Below are 25,441 nucleotides of genomic sequence, written 5' to 3' on the forward strand. Positions count from 1 at the left end.
GAAGTAGTTATATACTGTGTTTGCTATGTGTGAGTCGTATATTCTGGCTATAATCAACAAATAGATGTAAATGTGGATACAGGAGACCGACAGTATGGGATGGCAGTAAATACGAGTAAGGCTGGAGACAAACATAAATGTATAGCAACTAGGAAAAGACCAGCATTCCCAAACTAGAGATTTGGGAGCCGATGGTTTGGTCTTGGTTGGGTTTGCAGCTATACCCCAGTGAAGGTTGTAAGAGCAGTTGAGGCAGAGCTCTCAGCAACATCTTGATGGTGCAAGAGCGGGACCAAACAGCACCTAAGTCACCCAAGCACGTTTTTCTGGTTCTTGTCTTTATCTAAATCAGTATCCTTCAGTTTTCATATAGGAGGAGATAGTACTTTTGTAGTGAGCAGGAAATAGACAAGAGAGGAGCATTGGTCTTCTGGGTAAGCTTTTAAACGGTTAACTTGAAGGATAAGGTAGGAAAGGAACGTGTTGGGATTGACTGTGTTGTACGTACCAACTGGTTGCTGCACATTCGGAGCTCTGGTGTGCGTGGGAAGTCACATATGTGTTTAAAGCCTTTGTGTCGTGATACCTGAGCTTTGAATCCGGAAACTCCTGGTCAAGGTCTTGTTACTGGTTATTTCCACTCAAGGAGTTTGATTGAGCATGTCTTAGGAAATCACGTTTTTTTTCTTGTGGGTTGCTACTGCCAGGAATACAGGTTAGTCACTGGGAAAATGTTCCTAAGAATAGGTAATTTATACTCTTGCAGTGTTGGCACTGAGAATTATTGGCATACTCTAACCTTAAAACTGTACAGAGTTTAGAACATTTGTCTGTTTGATTACTTGTGATGCGATTATTGCATTGTAAGTGGATTCATGGCCTGACATTTGCTGCTGTCATCATAACAACCATTGTCATAAGAAAGCAATATTCAAAACTGTGCTGGTTCAATGCCTGACTTCTGAGAAAACACAACTGCCGTTAATTCTGCTGCTCCAAAATATACTGGCAATTCCCGTTCTTTTTACTAGTATTTCTCCAGCCTGTCCCCTTGAGGCAGTAAGAAGGGAAAGAAATAGGGTAGAGAAACTGGTATCTGTTGCGGAGGTACAACTAATTCCTAAAAGTATTCTTAAGGCCTTTCTTATCTTTCAGATACTCTGGATTGAATGCAGTAAGCGTGAGGAGACCAGAGTTCTGTTTCACTGATTTACTTTTTTGCTTTAATTGTCAGTATGTCAAACTGATGTAATTTCCAGGGTTCCCCTCTTCACCCACTGTAAGAAATTAATCAACAGTAATAATTATAAACAGTTCTAATTTCAATGTTTCTTTAATTTTTAAACAATTATCAAATAATTCCTGTTCATTTCTATTTTCCTGCTTTAATCTATCAGCATTATTTCAGTCCTTCATTTGAATTGTTCTTCCTTTTAATCATCATCATTATAATCCTGGAATCCATATCTCATTTTCTCCTTTTTAAATATGCTTATTATATGTATTTTAAAAGTATCTTCTTTGTCTGAAAGTTTTTCTCAGCTCCCTCAAAGGACAGAGGAAAATTTAATATAAGTAAACATTAAAGTCCTAGAGACTTATGTGAAATAGTTGTCTGCGTCTGTATTACTTCTGTCACTTCAAGGTCTTAACTTGAGATGGATGTTGCCTTGGAAGTGAGAACCAGAAGAAAGATTCTCCCTTACTATTTTTGTCTCCCACCTGTCCCTTGCTCAGTTGCATACATTATTCATAAAACTTAGGTGTTTTCTATGTCTGGAGAAGCTGGTTTGACAATTCATAATCCTGGTTGTGAGACCAGAGTTAATAAATATTTTCATAAGCATGTTTAAACAGAAAAGATAAAGCTGGCTAGGATTTGTCGATATTGGTCATGGAGAACAAATAGATAAAGTGATGGTCATTAAATTATCTTAACGTGATTATTAACTTTTTAGAAAGTATAAATGCAGAAAAAAATGAGTATATCTGTGACTAGATCTTGCAATAAAGTCCTACATTTCTCTTTCTCCTGTGAAGTTTACTGAAACCTGAGCAACCCACTCCAACAAGAATGAGATTTCAAACGTGATCGACTATTGCATTTTTGTAGTAAATCAACTACACCAAGTTTCCATTCCCAAGTGTTTTCAAATATTTTAGCACTTTTAAATATTCATGTTCAGTTTGTTTTGATTCAAAGGTCTTTCAATTTTTCTACTCACGTATATACTGTAATAAACTTGTCAAAATATGACACTGAAACTGAAGATCAACAGATTTGAAAAATACAGAAGCTTTTACTCTCTGTTCTGCCCTCAGAGAATTTGTTTGCAAATTCAGAAATGAACTGTGAAGTTAAAAAAGACAGATGTTACAAGTTCTGGACATTATTTTCTTCTCAGATATTGAGAGACCCTACGTAGGTTGATGAAAATATATTATCAGTGTCGCATTTAGTTTTGCATCTGATGTCAGTCTCAGTCATAAAAGCATGATTTTTGCTATTGGTGATTTTTTTTAAAAGATTTTACATTTTTCCCCCCATTCTTAATCAAAGCAAGCCAAGGAAAAAAATGCAGAAAAGTCAATAACTCATTAGCAGGATACTGATTTCTAATGTAGGTGTTTCAGGTTCAAGACCCTGCTTTACTTGTTCCCAGATCCCAGGTAAAACTATTGAAATTAATTGGGATTTTGAATATTTGTCTGTCCGGTTTTGACCAGAGAATACATCTTTAATGTAAGCATTTTTTCATAATAAAAGTGTCCTTGAGAATTTATTTTCTTCTCAAAAAATCAAAGGAACGCAGCATACAAATAACGATAGTTGTAATTATTGGCCTAGACTCCTCACTGAAATGTCTTTGAAATTGATAACATAAGATCCTTATCTGTGGCCATTTTAATCTTTCTCCTGTTAGGAGAGAAACTGAGAGAGAAGTGTGTATTTCATCCTGGAAAGCAAAATCAGGTGGAAAAAACTGTGAGGTTCTCTATCCCTATTTAATGGTGACATTGGATTGGTCCCTGACAGTAAAATCTGTATGGAAGAAGTTATTTCTAGTTTCTATAATACTAATTTACAGCAAAACTTTACTGAAAACCACGCTTCTTTAATGTTATCCAAAGTAATTTTGGTTTGTTTTGACATTAAGATTTGGATAATGATTTTCTAAAATCCAGCTACATTAGAACCTTGCTTTCTCTCCATCCACTGATTTTAAAATGCCATTAAAACAGTCAGGAACATCTTTTAGAATCTGTTCTATAATAAGTATACACGTTGTTTGTAGCTTTGCTATTCACTGAAGTTGTGGGTCTTTTTTCTTCAGCCTTATTGTTTGTTCCTTTTTTTTTTTCTAGGAATAGTGGACTTACACATTTGTTGTTGCTGTTAATATTTTCTTACACTTTTATGTTCTAATTGCTGTTAATGTATTCTTATTCTCTTATGACTGAACTCGATGATCTTAAAGGTCTTTTCCAATATAAACAACTCTATGAAACGCCTTCGCTGCATCTGGAGAAGTTATTTATCTTGTACTAGGGCACCTGAGAAAATGTACTTTTATATAAAAATCTATATTTTTATATATATGTATATTCCTAAAGCCATTTTAACAGCTTGCAGTGAGGATGGGGGAATGGACTACATTTATTCAAGATAAGATCATGACTCAGATAAGATAATCTAAAACCAGAATGACGATTATGCCATAGTAGTAGTGGGGCAGGAGAGAAGCGTGGGAGTACTTCCAAGTGAATCTGAATTACAAAAAGACTATTTGATTTGCAAGAAGAATGGACAGAAATTCAGAACAAACAAGTTATTTTCTCCACAGATTAGCTGCATCCTGTAAAAATAATAATCTCAATTGATATTCTCCTAGTGTAATGCTAGCTAATTCTCTTTATGACTGGTAGGTCTCTCGGGTTATATGCTGAAATCACTTCCCGTATTGTTTGACTAAATCCACCTCACATCATCTGTCTCAAATCCCATTTGATCTCTACCCTTATAAAACCTAAAGTTCACCTTCAACTCACCGTCAGAGCATTTTTGCAATTCTTAACTTCCTTTTTGTTTCAGTGCTGAGGTCTTTTAGGTCTTACACTCTGAAGACCATTGTACTGGTTTTAGATGGGATAGCATTAATTTTCTTCATAATAGCTTGTATGGATTTGTGCTAAAAACAGTGTTGGCAACACAGGAATGTGTTATTGCTGAGCAGTGCTTCCACAGTATCGAGGACTTTTCTGCCTCTCACGCTGCCCCACCAGTGAGTAAGCTGGGGGTGCGCAGGACCTTGGGAGGGGACACAGCTGGGGCAGCTGACCCCAGGGATATCCCATACCATATGACGTCATGCTCGGCAATAAAAATTGGGAAGGAGACAAAGTGTGCGGAGACTGCCGTTGCTTGTGGACTGGCTGGGCATTGGTTGGCTGGTGGTGAGCAGTTGGGTTTGGTTGGGTTTTTTTCATCACTTGTTTTTCTTGTTTTGTTTTTTTTTTTTTCCCCTCCCTTTTTTGTCTTACTAAACTATCTTTATCTCAACCCATGAGTTTTCAGTTTTACCTTTGTGATTCTCTCCCCCGTTCCACCGCAGGGGGAGAAGTAAGTGAGCAGCTATGTGTGCTTAGCTGCCTACTGGAGTTAAACCACAACATCCTTTCAATTCTATACATAATTTCCTTCCTTTGTTTCTTTCACTTTCTGCTCTATGCCTTCTCTCCTGCTTCTTTTTAGTACTTGGGATGACCTCTTGCTTGTGTTAAGTTTACTTTCTTCTGATCATCTCTCAAACTTTCCTTATATACTCTTTTGCAGAAGCCTCCAGTACGGATTGTTCTCTAGCTGTTATGACTAAAAATCGGTTAGCAATAAAATGATTCCTGCTAAACTCTAAATTAAAAGAAGATGACACAAAAATATAATGATAAATATTATTCCATTTTGTTGAATTGTTTTATCTTTTTGACTGTCGGTCTGGATTAGTCAAGATTCTGCTTACACACAGCTACAAGGTTTCATGCAGTGATTTGTAGTGAATGTGCTGATAAAACAGTGTGGTTTTGTGAAACTACAGATGAATAATTAGCTCTTTTTGAATACGTAGGTCAACAAACGTGAACTTATTTTTGATTAAAAAGTTGATAATTTCTTAATAATAATATTCTAATAAGTATTTGTTTATTTCATGTTCATAAGAGTTCATCTGTAGATAATTCACAAATACTTTCAAGGTCACAGCTAACACTTGTTAAATTTTGATTAGTTTCTATTATCTCCATAGTTTTATTTCTGTATTGAAAGGTTATATAACTAATTAATCTAATTGCAAATTTTGAACTGTGTATTGGAAAAGGTGGTAGGTGTCATTAAATTTCTTGATATTTTCCATGTGATTTTCAATTTACTCCAGTAGGTATTCTAATATTTGCTTTTATATCTATTCATGATGGCTAATTTCTTTCCTGATAATACTGATATGAAACATCCTCAAAAATGTGTCAGAATTTGGCCAATACCTCTAAAATACAAATATTTAAATAAAAAAAAATTAAATGGATATTTAAATAAAGATAAATAAGCATCTAAAAATAAATATGACAATTTTCAGAATGCATTTATTCTCAAATGTAACCCCTTTCTGCTTTGGTGAATTAAATAATTAAGCCACCTAGAATTCATATTTCACTGCTTCCTTTCCCATGTTCCTTTTCTCTGGCTCTTTTTTGCCGTAACTGATACAGGAAGATCTTATGCCTATTCCTAAAACCATTTATATTCTAAACAGAACATTAAGATTTTAATTCAGTTTAAAAGCAATGATTAAAAGCAAAATTTCCATCATATTTAAGGATAAATTTGAACTTAAACAAATGTGTAACTTCTGTTCTGAATATAATTGTCATATGTGCAGACACTTATATGCTGGGGTATGAGTATAATTAAGTCAAATGGTTGCAAACATTGTACAATAGAACTATAATTACTATTTGATAATTGATTTAATGAATGTTACAGCCTTATAGATACTATTATGAAAACCATCTGTTTCAGCAAGTGGCGGGATCTTTTGAAAATAATCTGTAGTTTATATCTTTGGGTTTAACAAAAGTCACATTGTAACCATCAACCTATGAGATCTGAAGAACAAATCAATGTATAGCTTGCTGCCTCAGATTTGTCTCCTGGTTTTATTATAACTGACAGTACGTTGTTAATTTATTGCAGTTCCTACAGTCATGTTTCTTATTTTTTAAATACTCCATCCATCAAATTTACGTGAATGACATTCAGTTCCCATGGCATTGCCTGGGCTTCTTTTGTCTACTGTTTTAACACTGTTTGTAAATTCTTGCAAGTATTTTGATATTAAGGAGGTAGCCAATGTTTGAAGACCTGCTGGAAAAGAAGCATTTTGCAGCATTCACAAAATTCTCAGAATCTGCCAATTATTAAATTACATGTTTATAAACACGAGAAAGAGAAATTAAGTAACATCTTAAATTTTAATTATGAGAGAGTCTCAGAATTGAAATGTAATGTGTATGTACTGTTTTCTCAAACCTGTTTTAACTGATACAGTGCATCTCTCCTTTCTACTTGCTTTTGAGAGTGTAGAAATATTGCAACCAAACTGGCTTTAGTTTCTTAAATTGCAGAGCTGCAATTTCAGGCCTGAACAGAGTGTAAAGCCTGCTTAAGCTTATGCTCTGATCATATTCTTTCTGAGCTATGTACCTATTTGCCATCAGTAATCTTCAGAAACTTCTATTTCCCCCTCACTAAATTGGAAGATTAAGTAATATGGCAAAGTTCATGTGGAAGATAAGGAAAATGAAGTGAATCTTGTGCGTATTAACCTGTAAATTTCGAGTGTTTCTTGTCAGGGCATCTTAAAGTTCATGGATTTAAAATAGCTAACAGTGCTGTGAGTGCATCAGGATTCACAAATACCTGGCCTATTTTTCTGTGATTTTTTTTTTTTCCCCAATGTCATGGATGGAGTGATGCAATTCACTCATAAGAGAGAAGCAGCAGTGTATTTATTGATATAAAACAGCAATTTGACCATGTTTGATAGTAAATGGGAACAGTGGTTTAACAAGATTCAATGGCAAGGTACACTTGGTTATTTGCTGCAAAGAGGACAGGGTCAGACAAAACTGTCAGGGAGACCCTCTCATTGAGTCGAGGTTCAGAAAGGACCCTCTTGCTTTCTAAACTCCTTCTCAGAGGGGAGTCTAGGTGTGGCTGGATCCAGTCCTAGTCCCAGATTTCGTCAATGATTTATGTCTGATTTATATGTGCACAATCAATCTAAGATATAATCTTAATGAAGCTTCGAAGTTTAGCATGTTGTTAGTCACTTACTGGGAATCTGTTGCAGCAAGGAATCTCTCAATCTTGAGGAATGACCTTGAGAGGCGTCCCTACCCAAGGGGAGATCCTGGTATGCAGCTCACTGTCATTCAGCAGAGCTCAAAGGGCTTTTGGGCTGTTCAGTATTTATGGGGGTAAGATGATTGACCTATAGTCATATTTGCATATCAACCACAGTACCAGTATTGTGGTTAGTTGGGCGTATATTGTTAGCCCTTGGCTATTGTATGTTCTGTCTACTCTGAGTCCGCTTTGACCCAGATGTAGCCACCACGACTGGCTGCACCCATTATGACCACCACGGGTGGTTATCGCTTGGGCAGGGTTATAAGAGATAAAGGTCAGGTTGAGAGTTGGGGGAAGCATACCGTCACACCCCACCCTGTGACTATAGTCAATTCATCTTATTCTCACAGAGTGGTGGTATGGTCTCTTCTTGCCTCTGTGACATAAATAGTATATTGATAATTTATGCACTTGCAGGTCCACACTAATGTATTAGCTTGTATGTTTTGTGTGGTTGAAGTTGGTTATTTGTTTTATCTTGTATGAAACCTTTATATACAATATAAGCAATAGACACATTAATGTTAGAATTAGTAAAATCACAAGTATGTGAAGTGTGAGATTAAAATGCCTGTTGCTGTTGGAGACCATCCAAGAAGAGTTGCCCACCAATGGTGTTTTACATCCTTCTTCTGTCTTTCGAAGGCATGGGGTATCTATTCTGTATCATGATGAGTGGTGATTAGGGATTTGTGTTCATTGATTCGGACTTGTTCTAGCAGTTGACACAGGTCATTGTGTTGTATTAGTTTCTTCACCAATGTAAGATTCATTCCAATGGGGGTAGGCAATAAATCTTGACTCTGTGTATAATTAAATTTTAACAATTGATGACATAACAGGAGCTGAATATTTGAAGTTGCATCCCATAATTTTAGTAAAGTTACGAACACAAATATTTTAGTGATCGCTTGCATCCACAGTAATGTTATGTACGAATATAAAATTACAAATGGTTCTCATTCAAACATATCCTTTTTCAAAATGTGCGAGTACAGTTTCAGGGATTTCATCGGAATATTTCAAAATGACAAGTATTTTGTTCAGTGTCAAGACAAAGCCCAAATTCTTGGGCTTTGACAGTACTACTCTCACAAATCAGTCCTTGTTGTTCCCGTACAACACATGTATTAACATCAGCAGTTTGCCATTTGTTTCTGTTTCATTGGGCCCACACTTTATATTCTAATGGATAGAGTATAGCTCCATTGTGATTTAATCCTAGCACAATGATGGGGTATATGGTGTATACTGAAGCATACATACCATGGCCTTATTGTTGGTGGGGTCATAAGTAAAATTGACTAAGTACCACCAGGATGGGAATTCTTTCTCAAATTTAGTTGTATTATCCCAAATTACCTTTTGAATTTCAGTGGGTAAGGTGCCCTCTTCATCTTCTAATTGCTGCTACCATAGATTATGTCCACAGTTAAGCTTGGATACAACTAAGAGCCAGAGAAACATTATTTTGGTCTGCAACAAGTGCATTCACAATCGGTTTGTGGTCCCTTTCATTAATTCTTTCCCACTGAGGCAATGTATCAGATAAGAGCCACTGGTTAGTCCCCAGTGCCGATAGGGAAGGTTGTAATGGACATTCTAATTTGTGTAAATTACTTGTTGCTGAGCTTATTTTTTTTGCTAAAACTTCAGTGTCCATGCTATTTAATACGCTCAAAACCTGTTCATAGGATAGTAGTCACATCTCTTCTTGATAATTTTGGAGAGGTGAGGTTTTGTCCATGCAGCCATGCTAACCATCCTGCATAAAACATACTTAGTCCTGGTGAGCAAGAGACAGTAACCTGCATTGACAGTTCCACTCATTTGAGGGACCATGATATGTTAAAAAATATTTGTTATTGAGCTGTATTTTTGATCGCATATAGTCCAATTTCAAAAATGTGTGTGGGTGGAGTTTTCTTGTCCTTTATAATGACTGTGGACAGTAAGTGAGGTAGATATTGTTGTGCTAGACTCAATAATGTCTATTTTACATTTAAATGATAGTCCCACGCCATGGAAGGACAAAATACAAATTACCAAAACAGGCTGTACTAAGGTAAACTTGTGCCAACAGGTTAATTTTCTTCCAGTGGTGCAGTGTTATATCCCATTCTGTTGTTGGGTTTGATGTAATGTTGTACATAGAAATCTCATACACCTTTTCATGGGTGGACCCATTGATCGTCTGGCACCTGACTTTAATTTCTTCCCCTGCTGTTCCCTGAAGTAGGGAAACTTTGCCATAGCTTCATCTTTGTACCAGCTCCACTCATTCTCTAAGTATACTTTATTTCCATGCATGGCGGTGGTGTAAAGACTTAGTTTTCCCTTACCAGAGAGTGTTCCCATGGTTCCAGTATTCTTAATATGGGCTTGACACCATGGACACTCTAGGGTTCTTTGACCTCAGGTTAGGAGGAGTAGCATTGTTATGGGTTGGAAAAGTAACATGAACACAGCATTTCTGTTTGCCACTCTGCAGGGTACTGTAAGAGAAAATAGAGATTTGTTTCGGTGGAGAGAGCCTGAACGGGTTACCTTGTTAAAATGAAGGAAAAATCCATCCTGCATGAATTCTGTGTTTTGCACCACTGCTATTGATAGCTTCCCAGGCAAGTGGGCCACAAGGTTTAGTTAAGGTCATAAGGCACAGTATCTATAGATGCTAAATTGACCATCACAGACTGTCCTGGCTGTAATGTTGTTGGAAATTCTCTTTTCCTGGTGGAGGGAGCGCTGAGCTCAGTTTTTACAAAGAATGCTTGGCTAACAGGGCTTCTAGTGTGCCCATATCAATCATTTAATTGATGGAGTATTTTGGGAAGGCTTGTATCCCATTGAGCCTCATATGGTTTGAGATTCCTTTTCAATAAGCCATTAGCTCTTTCTACCATCCCGTTTGATTGAGGGTAGTATGGGGTGTGGAATGCCCATTTAATTCCCTCTTGTTTTGCCCAATCTTGCACTTCCTTACACAAAAAAAAATGCGAGCCATTATTGCTTTGGATAACGTCAAGAGTAGGTAGATTTGACAACCAAAACGATAGCCTCACACTGTATTTCACTCACTGACTTTCTGACACTTAGTCACCACAAGCATACCCTCCTGTGAGGATATATCGATATCCTGCAGAGGATTTGAAAGGTCCAATATAATCAATTTGCCATGTTTTCCCTTCATTGATATGTAGAGGTGGTGCTCTAACAGGACGATCTGTTTGTAATTTCAGTCTACACTGGGGACATTTTCTAGGAATAGTTTCACAAGTTTTTCTGTTTATAGGCCAGCCTTTACTCTGTGCAGCAGTGTTTCTTTACCTGTGTGGCTTAGATTTTGGTATAACCATTCTCCCATTTGATACCATTAAGGATTTAAGGTCATTTTGCTAATTTTAGTTGTCTCATCTACCTTTTAATTCCACTTTGTGGCTGGTTGATTATCCTTGGCATGAACTTTTACCCATCCTGTCTTGAAAGTTGTTTTTCTTGCTATATTTAGAAATAGTTGCCAATCTTTGTTTCTCCAAACTGAGGATCTATTTACTTCCCAATTCAAGCTTTCACATTGACAGAGCCACTGTGTGGCACTGGTCCACATGGCATAAGAGTCTATGTATAACATTTTGGCTCCATTTCGTGCTGCCAAAATAACTGCTCTTATTTCTCTTACTGCTGCACTGCCTTCACCTTCCTCTATTACTTGTTTGCCTATGATAATATCTAATGCAATGGCCTTATATTGCCATTTATAGTTCACCCTTTTTGCTAAAACATCTGTGAATCAAATGTTTTCCGTTTCTGTAGCCTCAGTGAGGGGCAGTGCATATAGAATGGTTGAAGGTTAAAAGGTTGTTGTAATGCTCAAAGGTCTGTGTTTGTGGGCATCTGCAATTTGGAAACCTTAGCGTGTCATTCAGTTAATTGCATATTTTCTGCAACTCCTGTTAGGTAAGCACACCATTTTCTGATAGTGGAGTTTTGTGCAACCCCTTCTGGGGGAGCAGTCCCCTTTAGGATTGCTTCTAGTAAATTAAATCGTTCTCCGTTTTGCACAGGTTGTCCCTGAGGTATTTTCACAACTTGTTTAACTGCTCAGACTGAAAATAAAAGTCCCTTTTCCCACTCAGAGTATCATTGTTCTGGGGTTTTTTTAGTTGTTTTGGGTTGTTTTTTTTTTTTTTTTTAAATGCAGTTGAGCTAAACAATAAAGGTCTTTGTGGCCCATTGGGCCAGTTTGGAATAGGTTACACTAAGTAGCATATTCAGCAAAACCCTATTTGGCTATAATAGGGTCGTGGAGCTGTACTGGTCCCAGTGACTGATATGTCTTTAATTCTTCAGTTACAGTTTTTACTGCCTTTTTATGTTCTAGTTTCCACTCCCAGGATCTGCCTTTCCGTAAAAGTGAGTATAATGGACAGGAAAATAGAAAATCCAGCCACATGCTTCCTCCAACATCTTGAAGGTCTTATTAATTGTTGTAACTCCTTCCTTGATTGTGGCATTTGCAGCTCTTCAATTTTTCTTAAGGTATCTGGACGAATCATTGCACTGTGTGCTATCCACCAAGTACCAAAAAATTTTACTTCTTGTCCCTGACTTTTTACTTCTATGTCCCTGATGTATTCTGGGTGGAATCTCAATTTCTGCTTTATTTAGTGCTTGCCACACTGCTGCTGCTGCTTCCCCAGCCATCTCAGGGGAACTTCCTCCAATCGGAATATCATCTATATATTGGTACAGTTTCACATCTTAGGGGAGTGAGACTGTAAAACTTCAGCAAGTGCAGCATGAGAAATTGTGGGGAACGTTTATACCCCTGTGGGAGTCTGTTAAAGGTATTATTGTATTTCCTCCCAAGTGAAAGCAAGCTGCTCTTTATCCTCCTCCTTCAAGGGAACCATAAGGAACATATCTTTTACATCTAGCGCGGCCATCCATGGGTGTGCAGCTGCTTGCAAAGAAGCTGTTAAGTTTGCAGTGTTTGGTACAACGGCCATTAGCGGCACTGTATTAGCGCCAATAATCAATTGTTAAACACTACCTCCCGTCTGGTTTCTGAACTGGCCAAATAGGTGAGTTATATGGGGAGTGGGTTCTGGAAATAATTTGTTGTTTCTCCAAATCAGCTACGACTTCATAAACTGCATTTCATGCCGCAGCAGAAATCAGATATTGCAGTACATTAGTAATTTTTGAAACAGGTGGTTCAGGAACTGCGTGAAGCATCTGCACTGCGGCCTTCCTATTTCTATCAGGGTTGGGGTCAAAGTTTGACTCGAGGGACCACACTGCAATCCAGCAGGCACCAGGTCACTCTGTTTAGAACATCAAAACCTAAAATGTTTTCATGATGATCTTTAATTGCAAAGCGAGTAGTCGACATGCGCTTCTCGCCCAGGAGCCATAAATTGACCTTGTCAGTTTGGCACACAATAGTCACTCCATTCACACCAGGAATTTTAACTCTTTGCTGTCTGGACTGCATGCCCAGCTTCCTGACATCTCATTGCGTTAGTATTGAAATTTATGCTTCCATATATTTTCAAAACTTCAGCAATTGTCCTTGAGGACCAACTGGAATTAAAACGTATGGGCCATCATCGCTCATCCACTGATAAGCCTCCACTTTGCGGACAGGCAGGTCCCATTGCCTTCTGGATGTTACTCTTTTTTTACTTTGTGTCTATTCCCTGTTTCGCAGGCCCTACCTTGTGATCTCCTCCCTGGGGATCCAGGTGGTTTTTTTCAGCTGGTGCGTCGTCCTGGCCCATTTCATGGCTGTAGTGAACAATGCCGTGCATTAATTCCACCCAGGTAGAGAGTTGTTTGGGAGCATTATTCAGTATTTCTTTTAATCTAATCCCATTTTGCAAACAGATAGATTTTAAGATTGCTGGGGCTCCCCTAATCTGTGGTTTTAACATTGCAAAATCTACTGTAGCAGATAGTGGGACATCTTGTTTGTGCATGGCTTGCATGTAAGCGGCTTTTATGACGGCTCTAGAGAGCTCACTTAGAGATTTAAGTGGCTCACCCTGCTCCATGATGCCTGTCCCTCCAGCCCAATAGGCTGCTATGCTGGTGATAGAATGGGGTGCATTTGTTGGGTCGGGTCCTAAATGTAAGAAAACTTACAGACCCCCAAAGCCGTTTGCTTCGCCTTCACTTAACATTATTTGATTACCTCCATTTAGGCATACTTGCCACAATGTCGTGGTTTTGGCCAGATTGGCCAATGACGAGATGACAGATGGTCTCCCCCGCCTCTCTCTCTGAGGGGAGGAGGGAGAGATAAAGAGATTTATCAAGTATTCACTTTGTTTCACCTGGTTTTCTGCTATACCTCTTGCAGATTTGCCAATTGCAAGAGATCCCAGGGGATGGTTTGCGTAGTATGTTGCAGATGACCACCCTGAGGTCCCACAGTTCTTTCTGTTTTAACAATGGGTCTGGCTTCGTATTCAAGAAGATTTGTAGGGAACAAAGGATTGTCTTCTGGCATACTGTCATCAGGACCACCCTAGATGTCTCCATCTCAATCTTTAGGGGATACCGTTAGTGTGCTACTCTGTACGATGTCAGGGGGCGAGGAGCTTGTACAAGCATTGTTTCCACCTTTTCTCCCAACTTTTGTCTTTTTTCCTTTTCTTCCTGTAATCGTTTTTGCAGCTATTCAATTTTTAAAGACAGTTGCAACTTAGTTGCCTTCCTACGTTCTATTTCTTTCTCTAGGTCTTGCTCCTTCTTTTTCTGTACTCCCTTTCTTGATATGCAGCTTCTAAACAGGTAGAACCATAGTTTGGGTTGGAAGGGACCTTTAAAGGTCATCTAGTCCAAGGCACCTGCAATAAGCAGGGACATCTTCAAGTAGATCAGGTTGCTCAGAGCCCCATCCAACCTGACCTTGAATGTTTCCAGGGATGGGGCATCTACCACCTCTCTGGGCAACCTATTCCAGTGTTTCACGACCCTTGTTGTAAAAATGTTCTTCCTTATATCTAGTCCAAATCTACCCTCTTTTATTTTAAAACCATTACCCCTCATCTTGTCACTACACTCCCTGATGAAGAGTCCCTTTTCCCGTCTTTCCAGGAGGTCCCCTTTAAGTACTGAAAAGCTGCAATAAGGTTTCCCCAGAGTCTTCTCTTCTCCAGGCTGAAGAACCCCAGCTCTCTCAGCCTGTCCTCATAGGAGTGGTGCTCCAGCCCTCTGATCATTTTTGTGGCCCTCCTCTGGTACCTAGCATCTTTAAGATAACTTCTTTCCGTTTTCCATCCTTTGTGCAGCCCCTAATTGCTTTTCAACAACTTCTCAATTATGGCAATTGTCATGATCCAATTCTTCTGAGAAGTCGCGACTCGGATTCACTCCATGCTTCTGTAAATAACCGGTGACTTGATTATTTACTGCATAAAGAACAGGGTCATGAGCCCATTCTTCTGAGCATTTGGGACTCGGATTCAGTCCATGCCTCCATAAGTAATTGATGATACTACTTGCCATCCTGCCGACTCCAACACCCAGTAATACGCACAGACTGCCAGAAATGAATCAGAATTTTCTTTTTTGCTGTCTTTTTCTCTCCAGAGCTTTGATCCTGCACTTTTTAAAAATGGGAAATACAGGAATAATGTTCAAAAGAGAATTGTAAAGCATTTGGCTAAAATGGAGAAAACATTAGCTAATGCCTACGTTATTTGCAGTATAGCCTCAACAGCCAATGTGCCAGACTGAAATAGCTCTTACTGGGAGGCAGCAGGACTGTCTGGGCTCTGAAAAGATTCCACAGTCTTTCATGATGTTGTTAAATTCTGAAAATAGGTTGATTGAACTAAAAATAATGTCTTGCCTGGGCAGTACTTGGCATCATTCAATGCATTTAGTTTATGAAGGAAAGAAAGGGGGAGATTGTACAAGGAAAGAGAAAGTCTATCTAGTGGTGCTGCAAGAGAAAAAATCCCAAGCCTCTGTAATTTGGTTGTGAGATATGGCGCAACTCTTGAACCCCCAAGCAACACCACCTGACATCATGGCTGTCCCTGCAGCTGCAGCACAGTTTGCAATAATTCAAGTAATTTCTTGCAAGCTCTATAACACACCTGGAAGCTTAAAGTGTTACTCAATTCATTTCCTATGAGCAGCTTTCACTAACTGTTCCTTATGCTGCAGTTGTAAAACAAACAAAACAAACAAAATGTGTAAGGAGATAAGCTTATGAATTGCAGGCATTCCTTTACCCTAATAACTCTGTATTGAACCAGTGCCTTAGAAAAAGAGTTTGAAACTGTCGCCTTCTCTTCTGGATGAAATATAAAACTAAAGCTGAGCTTTCCTATCTGTTGCAATTATCTATTGCTCGGCTTTTTAGCAGTAGAAATATTGATCAAAACCTGAGCTCTTACAGTTAATTCTGCGTAGCTGTGTAACTTCTGAAATTTCTGTTTGAATAAAGCCAATGCTAACTTGAATTGTTTTGTACTGGTGTTATGTTGGCTCTTAGACAGTTGCTGTGTTCAGAATTCCCAGAGGAATTTTGATTGAATAGTTGTCCATGCCACTCTGCTGTATTGGCATTCTAATACTTTTAAGGTAAAGAATTAATTCTAAATGTAAGAGCAGTGTTATATAAGGTCCAGGTACGCTAATCCATTTTCAAGATGAAAATTGAACGTGAAGCCAAGTCCTTAATTGGCACTTCTGTTTCCCCAGCATTGCTGAAATTAGGCACAATTCAGTGGTCTTTTTCAGCAGACAAATCTCTGTTGTTACATCTTCTTCCTAATTTGCTCATTATAAGCATTGTTTTAGTCCCCTCTATTACTGTATGCTCCTCTAAGTTAATTTAAAGGGATTGACTAGCACTGAACACTGCAAATCCAGATGATGTTTCAGGTTTTGTTGTGGGCTAATTGGTTGCCCTTGCGTCAACCCAGTTTCTTTTTCTGTCATCCATAAAATTCATTTACTTTGCATGTTAGTGCTATGGGTTGTCTTTATTGGTGAAAAAAAAATAGAAAAAAAAAAGGAAAAAAAAAGGAAAAAAAAAAAGGTGTGTGATAGGAAAGAAGCATGGTAGCCTCAGTTCTTAATCTAAACATCAGAAAAAGAAATTTGTTAATAGCATAAAGAAACTGTAGCTCCATATAGAAGCAATGCCTATGTAAGGATAAATTTGGAAAAGCTGTGGCAAAATCTGAACTATAACTACCAAATGAGTTATAAGGCTTTATAAAAATATCAGAGGTAAGAAAATACAAAAGATATTGTAGGATATTATAGTGATGAGTGAGCATATAACAAATGTCTGAAGAGAAGATGAAGTATTCCTTGACCTTATTCTATTAATCTTCACCAAAAAGTGAATTATTGGACTCTTTTTAATAGTTAATAACAAAGAAAATAAATTCAGGCAAGAATAATGGAAAATGAGTTAATGCAGGTGTATATAAACTTTATATTTATCGTATCCTGATGTCCTGGATGTAATTAGGTAATAGGAAATGTTAATGTTGAAGAAATTGCAGGGAACAGGGCTTAACAGTGGATGGGGCATTTTGTTTATGTCTGGCTTCTGGAGAAGTTTTGACAAATATGAAAGTTCTGATAGCAGGAAAAAAATGAAGGTGAAATCCCCAAAGGATTGTAGTGTTGGTTGTTACACTGAGGGCTGCGATCAGTGTTTTTCATGCTCACTGTAGGTGAGACAAGTTGTTATTGTTTTTATTTGCTGCTTAAAGACACTGAGAAAATGATATTAAGAATAACAGAACAATGGAAAAATAATGTCAGGGATGCTTTTTGCTAATAGTTTATAGGAGTAACTGGAGGGCAAGCAGGCAGAAGGCCCTCTGAAGATCCTTGATTCTATTTCAGAAAATCAATGTGTGTGCTAGATGATTAGTTGAATTCTTCTGAAATCAGTATTTCTAGGCTATTAATAAAGAAAAGTAAATGGCATTACTCTGGAGGTATGGATATTGGATAAATCTTGCGTATTTTGCTAGGTCTCTAAAGTTGCCACATATAATCATTATCATTCTCTCAGCTATAATTTTTCAGGTGGAAGTCCCTTGGTGGTGTAGACATCACTAATTAAAACAGCCTTGACTAATGTTTGTGTAAAATATATTAGTATAATAACAGCACAAAAATGTAATAATGACAGTAATAATTCATCATGCTGATTAAATGTGTTTTAATCTTTAGATTATTTCATTATCATTTACACTCTTACTACTTTTTCTACGATTGGTATTATGAATGCCTCTGTTAAACCTTTAACTCATACCAAACTTGCAGAAATGTTTATAAAAGCTTAAAATGTTTTTACATAAGATCATCCAGATCTTCAGGTTTAGTAATGACGATTTTGATCACTAATTGAGAAGGAGCTACGAGACAAAGACTTCATCTTTCTACTGCAGATTTGTTTCGTAAAACCATTATACTCTTCCTCTTCCCAGGGCTGTATTCTATGATGCTCCATACTGATGAGTTCTTAAATGTCAGTAAATGGATTTTTTTTTTAATTTTACATTTTTCTGATTTAATGTCATTTTTTTCTCTCTCAAATTTGTAGTATTTTTATGCTAGTGATCGTTGCTTGTCTATACTGTACATGTATGTAGATGATCTCAGCAGCTAGATATTTCTGTAGTAGTCATCTGGAGGACCTAACCACACCTATACTCTTAGGTATCAGTCCTAGCACTATGTGGCCACGTACACAACCGTGAAACAAAGTTTAACTATATAATCCAAGGCCGAGAGTCTGCATCAGACTGCTACATTCTTAGACAGGAATAAGTTATCTTTTACCTGATCCTGAATGAATTGGAAGGTTTTTAATAGGAGGCATAGTTTGGTGAGGGAAAGGCTACAGTTATCTGGCTTAGAAATTTAAAGATTATTTTACTGTGTTTCATATGATGCTTTTGTCTACTCCCTGTGAACCCATATATGACTTTTGGACAACTGGAAGTCATCAAACCAGGCTAGGTGTTATTGAGAATATCCTAAACAGAAGAATTAAGCAATATTTCTTTCTTTTATTCTCTTTTATTTTTTGCCTCGCCTTATATACTAAGAAGTTTTACCTACTGTCTCACCACCTAGCTTTTTTCCACCTGTTTAAAGGAATGCATATTTCTGCAGAACTATGGTAGTGAAGGGAAGGCAATTTGCTTTGACAGATTCTGTAAGAAGAGTCTTCATTCCCTAAAAGTCTTGCACCTTTTAGGCAAGCACTCGTTGTTTTCTGCCAACACAGACTGGCCAGCCATACTTGCTTTTCACATATGAGATATATTAAAGAGTTCCACTACAGCACATTGGCTTTATAATTTGCTTCTCAAATATATGCCTCTGCTTCTAAATTTGTGCTTTGTCATCGCACTGATTTCTAGTCCTCAGTGCAGAATTGTCAAGGAACTGAGCACAAACTAGCCCCTTTTAATTGGCTAAGAAATAAGAGTCACTGAGCACCTTCTGAGAGGAGCAAATGGTTTTCCATGGAGCTGGCAGGACTGAACCGTCAATGAAAAATAATTTGCATACCCTGTTACTAGCCTGTAGATGTAGCTCTGTATTTTGTACGTTTGAAGCTTCTGACATTTGTTCTCATTTGCATAACTCCAAAATTATGAAGGGTGAGATTTGTTAAAAGTCCAGATTACTGATGTGTGCCTGAAAATTACCAGAACAAGGTGATTCTTTTGAGATGTTTCTAATCATTTAAGTGTACTGTTGTATTTCTATATCTGTATTTCTAACATTATAAGCCACGGTAAATTTGGCCATATATGCTTACAGCCAGTCCGCATAGATAAATGCAATATGTCAGAATCACTGTTGCATGAAGGGCTGACAAAACTGGAGAGCTGTATCATGCTACCTGCACTCATTCCATGAGCGCCTGTGTGCCATCACTTGTTTCTTTGTAAGTATTTGATGAGGCTTTAGATACTAAGTGGACTTATTAGACAACCTAACAGATTTTCTCACTGCAGCTCACCCTCAGTAGTATTTCCTTTCAGTTTTGACAGCTTTAAAATTACTAAAAGCTTCTAAGCCATTTTTTTTCCCCTCGATATTTAGCATCCTTATCTGTAGAATGGCTGAGGACTGGTTCACAGGGAGTCACAAAGAGTAAGTAAAAAGCCCAAGCCTATTGTCACCAGGTTTAAAATCATAATTCAGGAATCTGCAGGAATAGGGTCACTGATAAAAATTTGTGAAATTTCCTGTTGACAGCAAGGAACGTTCTACAGCACTGACTGGAAATGTTTTGATTTTTTAGGGTAAGCAAGAAATAAAACTTACTAACCATGTTAACTAGAAGATATTTGCTTACAGGTGCAAGAGGCAAAAATTTTTAAAATTGGATTTATTTTCTACTAGAGGAAATGTTAAACTCTCTTAAGCTTCTGTCAGAACAGTCGGAATGAACTGGATCTCATAAATTGTGCTATATCAACCTATACAGATTCTTCATTTTCTTGGGAGTCTACTCTACTGTTAAATTGATTTCACTGTAAGAGTCTATTTTTCAGCCTACTTTTTTCTTTTCTTCATGTATTCTCAGAAACAAATACTGAAAAGGGATAAAGGGAGGTACCCTGGGATATAATCTACAAGATTTCCTTCAAATCATTCTACCATTAATATTCAAGGAAAATGTGATTTTTTTTTTTTTTTTCATAAGAAAAATGGAGGGGTTTGGACAAGATTCCATTTTCTTTTTGAGTATTTGTGAAAGGTCTTTTTGGTTGAAACTGGAAAGGAACGCTTCCTGAAAACTAAAAACTTTGTTCCTGGCAGAACATAATAAACCAGAAATAATAAAGAAACTCCCTGCAGCTCAAGTAACTTTTTACCTATGCATGAAATATATTCTTGACTCTCATAAAATGTTAATAGCACGTTCACCCTCACAAATAAAGATTTAATTATGCAGGTTTTTTAATGAAATTGTAGCATGTTCCTGTAAATTGCCCAGCTGAGATTTTACATTTTCATATATTACCACAGTATGAATACTGAAAAAAATGCCAATCATTTAACCTCATGTTTTGTTTTGGCTTTTTTTTGTCTCCCCAGAAATGAATTTCTTTATTGCAAGAAATCGTGATTATTAATTGATGCAGAAAGCAAACAGGCTGATGTTCTACTGGGTGTTCTGAACAACATGTAAGTGTAATACATTTACTGTAACATTGATTACATGTTTTGTTTAGCTAGTGATTATGATTTGACTTTATCAAAGAAACCATTGGTTAGAGATGTTTCTTAATTTATTTTTATCACAGCAGCAGATAAGGTAATATGACAGATTGTGTCTGAGGTCATACCTTTTTGAAGGTATTTTTGTCCCGTTGTTTTACTCTGCACATTAATCTTCATCAGACTGTGCTACACATTCATAACCTGCGCTCAGGAAAATCCATAGCAACACAAGTCAAGATTAATGGTAATTGATAGCAAAGCTCTAAAAAAAAAATTATACAGGACCTACCTGGTCAGCAAAATGACCTGACACTAGATAAACGTCTTTATTTGTTAGCCTCCCCCAAAATAGCAGTATTGTGACCTTTTATAGTAGGAACTGCAAAAACAAGACTACACAGTGGCTGACAGAAATGTAAACTCTGATTAAAATCTTCAGTTTTGAGAAGACACTAAGTAATATTAATGACCTTCTCAGACTTAATGCACTAGTACACAAGGGAAGGCAAAAAAGGACATTTATTCTTTCTCACAGCAATATGTACTGAGCGTTGTTGCTGTTCAGTGAAAATATTGTTTTTGATATTGCTAGTGGAACGACAATTTTAAATTTTCTGTTTATGTTTTATTTCATTGCCATAAGCACTTCTTGCCTGATAAAGGTCCAGTTCTTGAGATTGATGTTGGATCTCTGAGTATTCATTTGACTTCTGAAAGGCTAATTGATTCAGCTTTGTTCATGATGTTGTTTCAGTCTTTTCTGCGCACAAACATTTGTGAGGATGATTTTATTGGCTCCAGTGTTTGGGGATTGAATATCTGTCATCCAAATAGTCATGTGCTTGCACAGAAGGAGGATTTTGAGCATGCTATTATGCAGTATTTGCAGAATGATTTCTGTCGCTCTTTTTAGAAAAGCTCCAGTCCAAGAGTAGGAATTATATCAGCTGACTGGGGTGGTGTTTTATATATAGTGACTAGTGAGAGCCTAAATGTGAGGTTTGCCTTGGCTTGTGTTTGTTCATGTGAACTTTCCTAACAACTCTAAGTAATAAATTACTTAATAAAAGATGGTCTTTTTGCAAATAACTTATCAGTTGAAGAAAAGAGTTGTTTGAATCTGTCTGTTCAGCTGTAGAGTAGGGCAGAGGTTCCCAAACTGGGGTCTAAAAGGTCTGCAATGGGAACTGCAGCGTACCTGTGTTCTCTGCTGAAAGACTGACAATAAGAAGATGCAAAAGTGGCCAAAAAATTGGAGGTCTGGTGTCAAAATTCTTGTTTTAGCTAGGAAGTTGACACATGTATTTGTAGCTTCATGCAGGATTGTACGGGGGAAAAATAAAATCACCAGTCATCCCTTACCAATGTCTATATATTTTGTTGTTGTTGCTCATAAATACTTTCAGTGTCACGATAACATGATTTAAGATCAAATTTTTATTGTTAGGGAAAGAAAACAGATTTTTTGTCACTGCATTTTGAAGATGAAATCTTTAACTTGATGCGCTCATTAGATTTTATAATAAAGAGATCAATTTGAAATAAAAATTAAATGAATTAGTACCATCATATTGTCCAGACAAAAAATTAGATTGCAGTTGGCCTAATTTGACTGTGTGGCCATTGGCTGTAGCTGAGCAGGCAGCTTTATCTTTCCGTGTATGACATCCCATCATTTACATTTCCTGCTATTACAGCCCTTGTAATTTTATGATGCCCAGTTCTTCTCCCTGCTTTCTGGAAGGTGCTGACTCCTAGTCCCAGTTTCTGTAAAAGGGTAGCAAAAGATGCACTACACACAGTACTAGTATAGTTATATGTGACTCAGTGTAGCGCGTAACGTGATAACTAAGCACATGTGCGGCGGGTATTTGTTTTTCAGCACATTCAGCAATCAAAGGTATTCTGGCAGCAACAGAGTGATGCTGCTACTGATGACAACTGATCTACGTTTTTTCAAGAAAATTTTTTCATATCAAAAAATGCAAATTGGTGGAAACTAAAATATATGTCCTCAGTCTTTTATCCCAACAGCCCACGTGATAACTTTTAGTAATACCAGTGGTTTTGCAATATGTGAGAAGCCAATTAAACGCAGTTCTATAACCAAAGCTGTCTGCCACAAAGCCTGGAGGTAGAATTTGGGCTGTGCTCCTAATTGTGCTTTTTTGGTGCTAGGCTCCCCCGGTATGAAGAGATATGAAGCCCTAGTAGTCCCTCTTACAAACTGATGGTTCCCTATTACTGATCCCCTGCAGTCTAATGTGAGTGTTTGGCAGCCCTGGAAACCCAGCTCGAAGGGGGACTGGTGGGCCCTGGTGTAAGTCTGCGACAGGGACCCCGAAGGTGTGGGAGATGGGGTTGGAGTTGGAGCTCTCAATGCTTAGAGAAGGCTTGTCCTGTGCAGGCTTCACTTGTAGGGTTAAATTAACCCCAATTCAGTATATGGGATTTTTGAGTACTGACACTGCATTGAGGGTCCATAAACCTGAGGCAGCTCCTGATATTTTTCTTATGTTTCCTTACTGCCTTCAATGTGTTTCGTGTTCTAGACTTCTTCCTGATTCAGCGAATTCAGTGTTTTTACAAAATATCATTATTTCATGGAATAGAAATTCTGCATTAGGATTTTTATTGCTGTGTAGCTTGGGGGAAAAAATTAATCATCTGAGTAGTGCTGATAATAATCCAGGTATATATTATTTTCTAAGGGTTTTTATGTGGATAGTATTCTTCAGCTGAAAACACTGTTTGTGAATGATTAATTTATTTCTTTCTCTTGTTAAGAATTGGCTGCTAACTGGAAGCATTTTATACTGCATAGTTACTTGAGGCACTGTTTTCAATTCAACAGAAAATGTCTCTAACTAAGGGCAGAGAAATGAGTGACAGTATGTTAGGGGACTCTGTATCAAAAATGCACAGCTTCAGCTTGCATGCAAAAAATATCATTTAGCTGTGATAATAGTAATTAGATTTCAATCAGTATGCTCCTTGTTATTAATCCATTTTTCTCCTTTCATTTGAAGAGGTCCTAATAACATGTTAGACAAATCATACTCTTTAAAAACTTACTTGAAATAAAAATGTTTTTGAATCCTTGCAATTTCAGGAATGCATTTTGTAATAATAATAATATGTTCCCATGCTGCTAATGTATCAGTGCATACTTGTAAGTCGTGCACAGCATTGTACTTTTATTTTTGTTCCATGTTTATTGTTATGAATGAAATTATTCTTCCTATTTAAGCAAATTTTTGAGGGAAGTGTGGGAGGTACTGTAAGGATATTGACTTTGAAGATCTAATGTAGCTTTTAAATTTTAAGTGCTGATTATTAATATGTAGGGATGAAGTACTAGGGTAAACTTTTTCATTTGGGGCAAAAGGGGTAATGTCTTAAGTAATTTTAAATCATCGATGTTTCATCAGTTTCAATTACTGTCTGAAGCTGTGGAATTTGTAATGAGCGTACACAGGCAAGTACTTCTGTGTGCATTGTGCACAGCAGAACTTCCATATACGTTAGTACTATTAGAGTATCAACTGAATATCTTTATGAAGCTTCTTCCTAGTAGCCACCTTTTGTGATACACAGAAAGACACTTATCTTATATAGGAGGGCTTTTGGTTGGCTACTGTGATTATCTTTTTTGGTCTCTATGGCCAGCTTAAAGAACAAAAGACTTTATTGTCAATTATGTTGAGAAATTACTGCTATTTTTGTAGCATTTCTTCATTTCTTCTGCTGCTTTTTGTCTGGCTGTGACAATTTTTAGCTACCTAATATCCCTTTTTAATTTGACCCTTTCAGAGGGGAGGAAAAAGAAAACAATGCTATTGCTTTTGTATTATTTTATTTTGTTGAATTAGAGCCAGAGGTCCATTACTTTGTAGTCTGGTAACTTCAGCACCGTTCCTGTTTCATAAAAGAGTGCAGGCTGGGTTCAGTGGCAATGAACCCTATCTAGTGTCTACAACATATGGCCCTAACACGCTCATGATCTCACACACAAGATGCTGGTACATTAGTACAAAGCATTAGTACAACGTTATGCAGGTTTCCTGAGACCAATGCAAAGCATGCATGGTTTCTGACAGCCCTTTTTATACAGTGATCAAAACTTACAAGACTACACTTGCATCCTTTTCAGGGATGTACATTCCATCCCTATCACAAACCATTAAGTCACCTTATTTTCAATAAATGTCTGCTTTATGTCCTTTTATCTCTGTTATTTTGAAGGGTTTTTTGGTTATTTTGATACTTTCTATCTTACATCATTTTTTTGTGTAGACACTTAATCTATTGTTCACAGCTTCTGTGGGGCCTATTTTGATTAATGATTTTATCAGCTGTATCTGTATGATACTAAATTCTAATCAATTCTCCAGCAAAACCTACAACCATTAAAATATCACTCAAGAATGAAATAAAAATGTTCATAGAATACTGGCCAAGTCTACTGCTGTCAGTTGATTCTAGGAAGTTCATAAAAATGTCAAAAACAATAGCGTCATATTTTGAGATTGAAGAGGGGCTTCAGATTTGGTTTGTTTTTTTTTCCCTCATCCAAAATAATCAAGGCAATATTCTTGATCTTCATCACAAAAGAAATTATACAGATTACAATCATTTACATGGTGATCTCTGTGGAGTATTGAGAGAGAAAACATACATTTTTCAAGAAAAGTTACAATTTCTTTTTCAAGAGTGTTCCGAAAGGAAACTGTCCAAAGAAGA

The 25,441-nt window shown here is 37.2% G+C and overlaps 1 protein-coding gene across 7 annotated transcripts in view; it reads left to right on the top strand.

The window, feature by feature from the left end:
• LRRC4C (leucine rich repeat containing 4C) overlaps positions 1-25,441 on the top strand; it is a 563,896-nt gene that overhangs the window by 209,824 nt on the left and 328,631 nt on the right. For 6 of the 7 annotated variants that reach the window (XM_063332672.1, XM_063332664.1, XM_063332667.1 and 3 more), the window contains one exon: positions 20,573-20,662. The exons of the other annotated variant lie outside the window; for it this stretch is intronic. The gene's annotated coding sequence lies outside the window, so the exon portion shown is untranslated. The remainder of the gene's footprint in view (positions 1-20,572; positions 20,663-25,441) is intronic. 7 annotated transcript variants of the gene reach the window in all.

The sequence above is a fragment of the Chroicocephalus ridibundus genome, chromosome 4 (assembly GCF_963924245.1).
Source record: "Chroicocephalus ridibundus chromosome 4, bChrRid1.1, whole genome shotgun sequence".
Classification (NCBI taxonomy): Eukaryota; Metazoa; Chordata; class Aves; order Charadriiformes; family Laridae; genus Chroicocephalus; species Chroicocephalus ridibundus.